Source organism: Echinops telfairi, unplaced genomic scaffold, assembly GCF_000313985.2.
Source record: "Echinops telfairi isolate 266 unplaced genomic scaffold, ASM31398v2 ScPeMD7_9;HRSCAF=40, whole genome shotgun sequence".
NCBI lineage: Eukaryota > Metazoa > Chordata > Mammalia > Afrosoricida > Tenrecidae > Echinops > Echinops telfairi.
Genome location: NW_022103906.1, coordinates 33,360,341 through 33,370,558, shown reverse-complemented (window position 1 = coordinate 33,370,558; position 10,218 = coordinate 33,360,341). Strand labels below are relative to the sequence as shown.

General features: G+C 40.0%; 1 protein-coding gene across 1 annotated transcript in view; it reads left to right on the top strand.

Moving 5' to 3' along the window:
• Positions 1-10,218, top strand: part of ADAM32 (ADAM metallopeptidase domain 32) — a 137,393-nt gene that overhangs the window by 114,804 nt on the left and 12,371 nt on the right. The gene's annotated exons all lie outside the window — the stretch shown is intronic.

Here is a 10,218-nt window from a genome sequence, read left to right as displayed (position 1 = left end):
GGCGGCTCAGTGACTGGGCAAAACTTATTTTCTATATAGCACTTTATTCTAAGAATACTTGATTTAGTTGCTGAAATATACTAATTGCTTAACCATACAGCTATGTTACATTTCACATATTACAACGGTATGATCATTTTAAGATGCTTAGTCATCCTACACTATATCTTGACATAGTGGTCAACTCTAAAACTTTTCCCAATCCTTAAGGATGCATCGCAGAGCTGTGTCTTATTGTTGTTGCCATTTGATTGGTGTATTTTTATCCAGTCTTGGATATTTGACTGTTTTTGAAGTGTGTTTCTTGTAGGCAGCATATTGATGGGTCATGTTTACTTACCCATTCTTCTATTCTCTGTCTCGTTACTGGTACATTAGTCCATTGAAGTTCAGTGAATTTATTAATATGTGTATATGTGTAGGTTTGTTATTGTCATTTTGATTTGTACTTGTGTGTATGATAGACAGAGAGAGATTAATCAGTTTATTTGTTGTTTATGTATTTCTTGCTTTCTTTTTTTAAAGTTCATTTTACTGGGGGCTCTTACAACTCTTATAACAATCCAACCATCAGTTGTATCGAGCATATGTGTCCATATGTGGCCATCATTATCTTTTAGGCATTTACTTTCTATTGAGCCCTTGGTATCAGCTCCCTTTTCCCCTTCCCTCCCCACCTCTCAACCTTATGACCCCTTGATAAATTATAAACTATTATTATATTCATATCTTACACCGACTGTTGTCCATCCCCCTGGAGAGATGTGTGTGGTTATCTTTATTATTTTGGATATTGTTTGACTTGTGTTGCTTTTGTGAACTATTTTCTTGTATTCTGGTCTCACGTTTGTGTGCTGTTGTTGATTTTTTGGCTATATTGCACTACTTAGTGTTTTTTTGTTGTGGTGTTTGTTTTCACAGATTCCTTTAATTTCTCTTTGTCTGGGAATACTTTTATTTATCCTTCAAATTTATTATTCAAAGTTATTTGAATAATAATTTTTAAGTGTATAAGATTCTTGGTTGACAAGTTTTTTCCCCCCTCAAGACTATATATTTTTCTCCATTACCTTCTTGCCTGCATAGTTCCTGGTGAAAAATCTGAGCATATACTAATTGTCGTCCTCCATTCTAATTGCTACCACTTTCCATGAGACTGTTCTTTTTCCATCTACTGTTGTTGTAATTTTTTCCTGTCTTTGATGTTAGAGTTTGACTACAATATGTCAGGGAGTTTTCCTTTTTGGGGTCCCTCCTAATTGAGGTTCTCTCAGCTTCCCAGAGAGTTATCTTTTCATCCTTTATAGAGCAATTACATTTTTTTCCTAAGAGTTCTTGGATTAGTCTCTCTGTGGATTTTTTGTTTTGTTTTCTTTTGGAATCCCTACTTTAGATTGTTTCTCTTGATTGTGTTCTTAGACTTTTTTAGGCTTTCCACATTGTTCTTAGTCTTTCTTTGCATTTTTTATTACTTGTTCTTCTCTAAATTTGGAGTCCAAAGATTTATCTCCAACCTCACTAATTTGAGTTTCTGTCTCTTCATTTCTGTTTCTCTGTTCTTTTATGGGGCTGTGTAATTCTATTGTCATAGTGCTTGACTTCTTTGTTTCTGTTTGAAGTTTTTATTGTACAGCTGGTAGTCAGGTTTCTAGCTTTTACATTATTTCCCCTTTCTTCTCAAGCTCTTTCTTCTTTTTGATGTGTGCAATCATCATTCTTCTTATATTGTTTACTTGAAATCTTATTGTAGCTATTAGGTGTGTCAGGGAGGTGGGGTTGTGTAGGGGTAGTTAATGCTGTTGGGTGGTGTAGTGAAGGAATGAAAGACCTACAGATCAAATATCACAGGAGAACCGTATAGTATGGGCTAGGGGAAAGATCAAAGAATGGGAGTAAAAGTATTAGACGATGAAGCAAAAAGAGGGATCAAGTACTACTAGTTGGTGGATTATAAGAAAAGAGAGAGAAAAATGTTCCTTATTTTGCAAGGACAGGGAAAGAGTAATGATGACTGGAAAAGAATTGTAAGACTAGTAGAGTGTTCATAGTTCAGAGTTTAAGAAGGTGAGAAGGAAACAGAAGGATTGAAGAGAAGGAAAAACAAAGAGAAATTTTAAAAAATTAACAAGGAAAGCAAGCGCTGTGGTGATTGTTTGGGATCTAAGCCTGAGAGTATTGTCACTGATGTGGATGAGGGAAAGGTGTGATTTCTGGAGAAGGTGGTGAGCCTAGATGGATTCAGGACCTGTACTGGAAGCACAAAGGGCAAGGATCAGTTGAGCAGTTCTAATTCATGAGTGGCCCTGCCTTTTAAGTTGTTTAGAATATCATCAGGGCAGGATTGGGCTTTAGAGTAAAAGGATGGGGCTCTAGATGGCGGAGAGAATAAGAGACCCGCATTATTGTAGAGTGTGGCTAATTGTAGCTAGCTGTCTTGAAATAAAGCTCAAGTGGCTCAAGTCAGAGGGGGGCAATGTTAACTCTTTATAGACAACGATAGTCTCTAAGTGGGGACGGGGAAGATGGATTTGTACCTGATACCTTCCTAGGTGGCCTAGATGAGAGGGGCAACCAGAGCCTTCTTAGAAGGCAGACCGTTTTTCTGGATGGCCTGTGGTGGTCTACTTTGGGTACTGACCAGGGATGGGGTCCTGAGGCTGCCAGCCCAGGTGCTTAGTTCAATCTGGGGCTTTTGGCATACATACGTGCTCCCTCAGTATCAGAAGGGTGGAGGGATAGGCTGCAGGGTGGTTCACCAGACAGAACCCTGGCCAAGATGGTTTAGACTAGGGACTCCAGAATTAATGGGTGTTTGCCTGTCCAGGGGCACTTGTGCACAGAGATAAATTGCATCCATGGGTAAAAATGAAGTTAAGTCTCTCGAGTTGGTTGTCAGACCGGCAGGAGGAAGGAATAGGCTTCTCCCTTTTTTCCTTGCCCTCTGCCACTCCCACCACCCCTGGACTTCATGGGATTGGGCCACTTATCTATTAGGTTGCTTTCCAGACTGCTTGCCCTTCCTTTTTTCATCGCCGGTGATTGTTCCTGGTTCTGGAAATTCTCACTCTCTGTGTGATCAGTCATTCCCACCCAGAAGAATTGCAAAATTCTTTCCCCCCGCCCCCCATAAAACCATTTTATTGCGAAATAATAAAGATACCATATCATTCTATAGTTCAATCACATCAAGCTGTATTGTACAATTGCTACCAGAATCAGTTTCAGAACCTCCTTCTGGACTCCTTGATGTCAGCTTCTCTTTATAACCCCGTCCTCCACCGTAACCTGCAGAAATCCTTATTCTACTTGCTGTCTCTCTAGGTTCATCAATCCTGATTTTCATGCACCAAAAAACCCCATATAACATACAGCAAAAATTCAAAAGGGTTATCCCAATGACAAAATCCATCTGAGATAACCCCCAACTTGAAAACAAACAAACAAACAACACATAAAGTGTTGAAAACCATTTCAGGCCCATTGTGATGGGGCGGGGGCAGATCAACTGACAGTTTTAACCATTCAAGTCAGGTTTATCATTTTGATCTCTTGTAATCATCTCTCCAATTCATTTTTTTTGGTAACCAGTTTCTTTCCATCGCTCTATTATGGTTAGAGGTAAATCACCAGGGGCTTATTTCTTGTGTAGATCTCACAAGGTATCTTGGGCTCCCACTGTATTCCAAAGCTTTCTGCAAGTCAGAGTCTTACAAATTGAACTATTGGCATTATATGATTCACTGGTGATGATGTGCTTCTTCCAGTGGACTTAGTTGACATCATTGACTCAGATGGCTGGCTGCTCATTAGAAAACAAGTCTTGAAGACCCCAGACCTCTACTTTATCTGATAGCTGGGTTCCATCTAATTTCTTCACCATCCTATGCTATAGCACCCATATCTTCTGTGTTCCTTTCCTGAGGGATCCTAAAGAGCATTGCCATGATGTAAGAACTAATTGTTCTTAAATTGGAGCTAGGATTTAGTGTGAGCCCCAAACCCACTCCTGGATCTGTTTTTTAAGTTTTTTATCTCCTTCTGGTCCCCCTTTGAGACCCCCTTGTTAGCTCATGGCAAAGAGTCATATTAAATGGTTCAAAATCAAGAAGATATGCTTTAGGATTGTATTCTCTCACCATACTTATTCAGTCTGTACTCTGAGAAAATCAGCAGAGAAGTTGGGTTATATGAAGAAAAACGCAGCATCAGGATTGGACAAGGCTTTTTAACAACTTGCGATAGCCAGATGACACAACCTTGCTTGATGACAGCGAGGAGAACTTGAACTACTGATGAAGGTTGAGGATTTCAACCTTCAGTATAGACTAGAACTCAGCATAAAGAAGACCAAAATTCTCAAATCTGGATCAATAGGTAAATGAAATATGGAGAAAAGTTTGAAGTTGTCAAGGATTTTGTTTCACTTGGATCCACAATCTATGCTCATGGAAGCAGCAGTCAAGAGCTCAAAATACATGTTGCACGAGGTAAATCTCCTGCTCAAGATATCTTTAGAGTGTTGCAAAGCAAGGATGTTACTTTGAGGACCAAAGTGTGCCTGGCCCAAGCCATGGTGTTTTAGTTATTTCATCTGCATGTGAAAGTCGGACATTGAATAAAAGATTGAAGAAGAATCAATGCATTTGAATTGTGGTGCCGGAGAAGAATGTAGTATGTACCATTGACTGCCAAAAGGACAAACCAATCTGTCTTGGATGAAGAACGTCCAGGGTGCTTCTTAAAGGCAAGGACGGTGAAACTTTGTCTGGTATGCTTTCGACATGTGGTCAGGAGAGACCAGTTCCTAAAGAACGACATTTGCTGGGTAAAGTAGAGGGGCAGAGAAAAATAGGGAAGCCCTCCATGAGATGGATTGAGCAAGTGGCAGTCACCATGGGCTCATGGACGCGAGGATGGCACCAAACCAGGCAGTGCTTTGTTCTGTGCTGCATATGGTCACCGTGGGTTGGAACTGACTCAGTGAGAGCTAAAAACAAGTCTGGTCCTGTTCCTCCCCTCCCAATAAAAAAAGAAACCCTGCTGAGGTGAGGCCGCCTCTGGAGAAGCGGCTTTTGAGATGTACAAGTAAAGAGTAATAGATGTGAGGATTAGACAGACGCACCACCACATTGTTTGGGAGACCAGATTACATTATCACATGACATGAGAACAGTTGCTTGCCTTTGTCCTTAGCGTAATGGTCTCATACAGTATTTGTCCTTTGTGATTGACTGACTCCCTTTAGCATAATATTCTCCAAGTCCACTCATGTCATGAGGTGCTTCATAGTTTCATCAATGTTTTTTTTTTTAAACAATGCATTGTATTCTATTGTATGTACAAAAATTCATTAGCTTGTACTGATGGACTTTTGAGCTGTTTCCAACTTTCTGTTATTGGAACAATTCTGCCATGAACATGAGAATGCATACATATGTTTGTGTTGCGGTTCTTACTTCTTTGGGGGTATATGCCTGCGGTAGTTTGATAATTTTATGTCAACTAAAAGATGTATAGAAGTGTAAGAATCCAACCTGTCAATCAGGTCACAGTCTGATGCTGTCTCTTTGATGGTGTGGCTTTCTTACAAAGAGGACTCTGGGAGCTGCTCTTTCTCTGCTGGCACTCTGGTGTCCACCCTGAGAAATCCTGCCCGCCTTGAATTCACATGAGTCTGCTACGTGAGTCTAAAAAGGCCTATGAACTAGGATCAGACTTACAGATTTCAGATGGATTGAACTGGCATGCCGTGTTGTGTATTTACTTCTTGTTATAAAGTTCTTTACTATCACTGGATTTGTTTCTCTAGCCAACCTGGCCCAACACAATGCTCAATAGCAGTACTGATGGATCACATGGGATTTCCATTCTCAGTTGTTGTAGCACTACTTCACTTTTAATTTGATTTTATTTTCTTAGTGTGGTCTTGCTCTATTCTTTAGCTTTTAGAGATTAATCCCTTGTCAGTTATGTCACTAAATATTTGTTTCCAAGTCAGTGGAAACGGAAGGAGGACATAAAGAAAAAAGAGATAGCTCATCCGATTGCCTGAATATGGGGCCTGAGGATGGTGTACCCCTTTAATGCAGGAACCCAGTGGTGCTGGGCAGAATTGCCCTAGTTGGCGAGATCACCTTAGAGGTACGAGGGAGGTTTCCTCAGCAGTGCAGCGCGGTGTAGATGGCTGTCACAGCTGCCTCGTGTGGTGTGCAGCACTCCCACAGAGGGCAGGCTGGAGTTCTCCCTGCTATTTGGGTTGATTTGCCCTTGGCGGAAGGTAGTGGCCTGGAAGCCAGTAGTGGCCTATGATAGGAAAGATAGGGAGAGACGAGAAGAAAGAGGGAAAAAGAAGAAAAAAGAAAGAAAGAGAAAAAACAAACATAAGCTTGTTGTGACCAACTGCAGTGGGAAAGATAGAAGGGTGAGAGAGCAAAGAAAGAAGAAATAGAGTGGTAAGTAAGTAGATAACTGAGACTTGATCATCTGTCCATGGGGCTGGAGGAGTTCCAACTTTTCCTCAAGGTAGCGGGGTGGTGTGCCCGCTTGATCCATCGATTATTTTTCTAATCTTGAGCCATCTTTGGATACCGGTTAAAAATCTCATATAATCATGGCCTATTATTATTTTGATATATTATTGGCCAAGAATTTATTGAGACAGGTTTGCATTTAAATTCATAAGGGATATTGGCTTATAGTTCGGTGTATCCTTGTGGGATCTTTGCCTGGTTTTGGTATCAGGGTTATTCTCATTTCATAAAATGTGTTTGTGAGTTCACCATTTTCTATACTTTGGAATAGCTTTTACAGAACTGGGGACAGGTCTTCTCTGAACGCTTGGTAGCATTTCCTTGGGAAGCCATCTGGTCCTAGAGTTTTCTTCGTTGGAAGTTTAATAGTGATCTACTTTATCTATTCATTTGTTGTAGGTCTGTTGAGGTTTTCTCCACCAATCTGTGTTAACATGAGGGAAAAATATAAATTACTTTAATTTTTATTTGTCTGGAAATACCCCTATTTCTCCCTCATCTTTTATGGACAATTTTGTTGGATAGGAGATTCTTGGTTGGCAGATTTTGTGTTTTTGTTGTTGTTGTTGTTGTTTTTTAGGATTTTCTATTTGTTACTTCATCATCTTCTTGCTTACCTGGTTTCTGTTGAGAAGTCCAAGTTTATTCTTATTCATTTTTTTCTTATATGTGATTCTTCTTATTTTTTTAAATTCGCTGTTCAAAGGATTCTCTCCTTCTCCAACACCTTCCATGCTGGGAAGCAGGGATGCCTGGGACCTTCAGTGCTGGAGTCTGAAATATGTGGCTCCTTGCTTGCTTGGGCATGGTTATACCTGGGGCCTTTCTCACTGAGTTACTGTGATAGCTGGGGCCGTCCTTGCTGTGTTTGGGGAATGCTGGGGCCTTCCTCTTGAGTTAGAGAAGAATGTAAAGTCTGATGAAATCATCACAGCTATGGTCAGATTACTTAGTAAAGATTAAGAAATTTTGAAAATGTAATTAAGGTCTTTAGTCAGTTAATCTCAAGATAGTCAAATAGGGAATTATCTTTAGCAGGCCTGACTTAATCATGAGAGCTCTTAAGAGATTGGGGGTGGTGGTGGGGGCGGCAGTCAGAGAGTTTATTTTGCTGAGTTTGAAGAATTAAGGTGCTGTGTTGTGAGAGGGTGACATGGTTAGTGCCATCACTAGTTGCCAAGAGCAACCCCTTTTGGCTAGCTATCAATAAAATGGAGACATTAGAATGGAAGGGCAATAAATTATTTAATGTGCTTCTTCTAGTCAAAGTCTCTAACTCCTAACACATAATTTTTCCCTGCATGGGTCTGGTAAGAAATAAGGGGGGAGATACTGATAGGATTCACTTATAAGTAATTGCAAAAAAGATTCCATGGCATGCCATCCTGCTGTGTGGAAAATGAGCTCTCTGAGAAGCAGGAAGAGGAATCTCATTACCGGCAAGACCCAGGAGTGAATCGTGTCTTCTGGATCCAAGATCTAGAAGACAGGCTATACCCTCAGAGGAGCAGCAGCAGAACCAGGATTCAGAGCATGGAATAGAGTAATGGACTTCCCAACCCACAGAACAAGTAAAAATGATGGACTTACTGCCCCATCGAAGTGGAACCGAGTGTCTTTGGGCTGAGGCTGATTGCAGTGGGTTGCCTCTGGGCACTTAATTTAGGAAGTTGGGTTTGATGACCCAACGAAGTTGAGTAGATCAGCGGTTCTCAACCTGTGGGTCACGACACCGTTGGGGGTCGAATGACCCTTTCACAGGGGTCTCCTAAGACCATCAGAAAACACCTTACGATTTATATTACAATTCATAACAATAGCAAAATTAGTTATGAAGTAGCAATGAAATAATTTAATGGTTGGAGGTCACCACAACATGAGGAACTGTACTATGGGGTGAAGGTTGAGAACCACTGGAGTCTTTGGGCTGAGTGGTATGTCCTTTGGGTATTTCCTAGCAGACTTGACGGAACTTTGTAACATGTCCTGCTAAACAAATCAACCTTGAGCATTTCTCACTGGCATTACAAGTTATTTACTTCCTTAAAAAAATGCTTTATGAATTTTGTCTGTGAGTTCTACGTAGTCATTGCAATGAATATTAGAACCTAGGGAAAAAGCAGAGCATGTTATACAGACAACATAAGATATGCAACTCCTCCTGAATAATATCAACAATAAAGGAGCTCAGAATAAGACTGCAACCCGAGAAGAGATTGCAACCACAGTCAACATATTGATTTTAGCCTGAGTCACTGAGCAGAGAATGCACTTTGCAGTTGTTACATTATATATTGATGTTGTTTTTAGCCAAATACATAGTAATATTTTTAGACAGTAATAATCATTTAAAAGACCTATTGCAGTACAGAAGGCGTTGTGGTTGTTGGGTGCCTTTGGGTTGGTTCTGACTTACAGTGACTCTAAATACAACAGAAGGAAGTCATTATGTCTGCATACAGAGTTGCAGGCACTGCATCATCTATCTTTTTGTTGGTCTTCCTCTTTTCTGCTGACCCTCCAGTTTACCAAGCCTGCTGTCCCCGAAACACTGGTCTCTCCTGATAATAGGTCCGAGGTACATGAGACAGAGTCTCCCCATCACTGATTCTAACAAGCATTCTGGCTGTACTTCATCAATGGAGAATAGTTTGTTCTTTTGTCAGTCCATGGTATTTTCAATGTCCTTCGTCAACACCATAATTCAAATGTATGAGTTCTTAGGTCTTCTTTACTCATTGCCCAATTCTCACATACATTTGAGGTAACTAAAAGTATCTTGAGTTAGGCACAGGTTAGTTCTCAAAGTGACATCCTTGCTCTTCAACTCTATTGTTATTTTTACCCTTCAACTCTTTAAAAGAGGTCTTGTGCAGCAGATTTACCCAATGCAATGCATTGTTTAATTTCTGCACTATTGTTTCCATGAACATGGACTCAGGAGTGAATCTAAATAAAATGTCATCCTTGATAACTCCAGATTTTGCTCTGCTGATCATGCTGTTGACCCAGTTACGAGGATTTTAATTTTCTTTACACTGAGTCATAACCCCTTCTGAAAGACACAGTCCTTGATTTCCTATGTCATCTGAAAATCATAGGTTAATTAAGCCTGCCTCTAATTCTTATGAAGTGTTTTTCTTCATAGCGCCTAGATTCTTAGTTTACTTGCTCAGAATACACATGGCATAAGTATGGTGAAAAGATACAACCATGATACACATCTTTTCTGATCTTAAATTACTCAGTATTTCCTTGTTCTGCTTGAAAAAAAAAGTGCTTCTTAGTCCATGTACAGGTTTTCATGAAAACAATGAAGTAGTCTGGAATACCCATTCTTCCCTATAGTCACACAATTGAATGCCTTTGCATAGTCAATAAAAGACAAGTACATCTTTCTGGTATTCTCTTCTTTGAGCAAGATCTATCTTATGTCAGCAGTGGCATCCCTTAGTCCATGTACTCTTTTGAATCAGGCTTGAATTTCTAGCAGCTCCCTCTCAATATATTGCTCCAATCATCACTGAATGATTGAATTATCTTCAGCAAAACTTTACTTGCATGTGAGATAAATGATATTATTCAATAATTTCTGTATTCTGTTGGATCACCTTTCTTTGGAAGTTGGTAAAATTCTTCAGTTTCTTCATCACTATTTTGAGTGGTTGGTGCATAAATTTGAAAGATA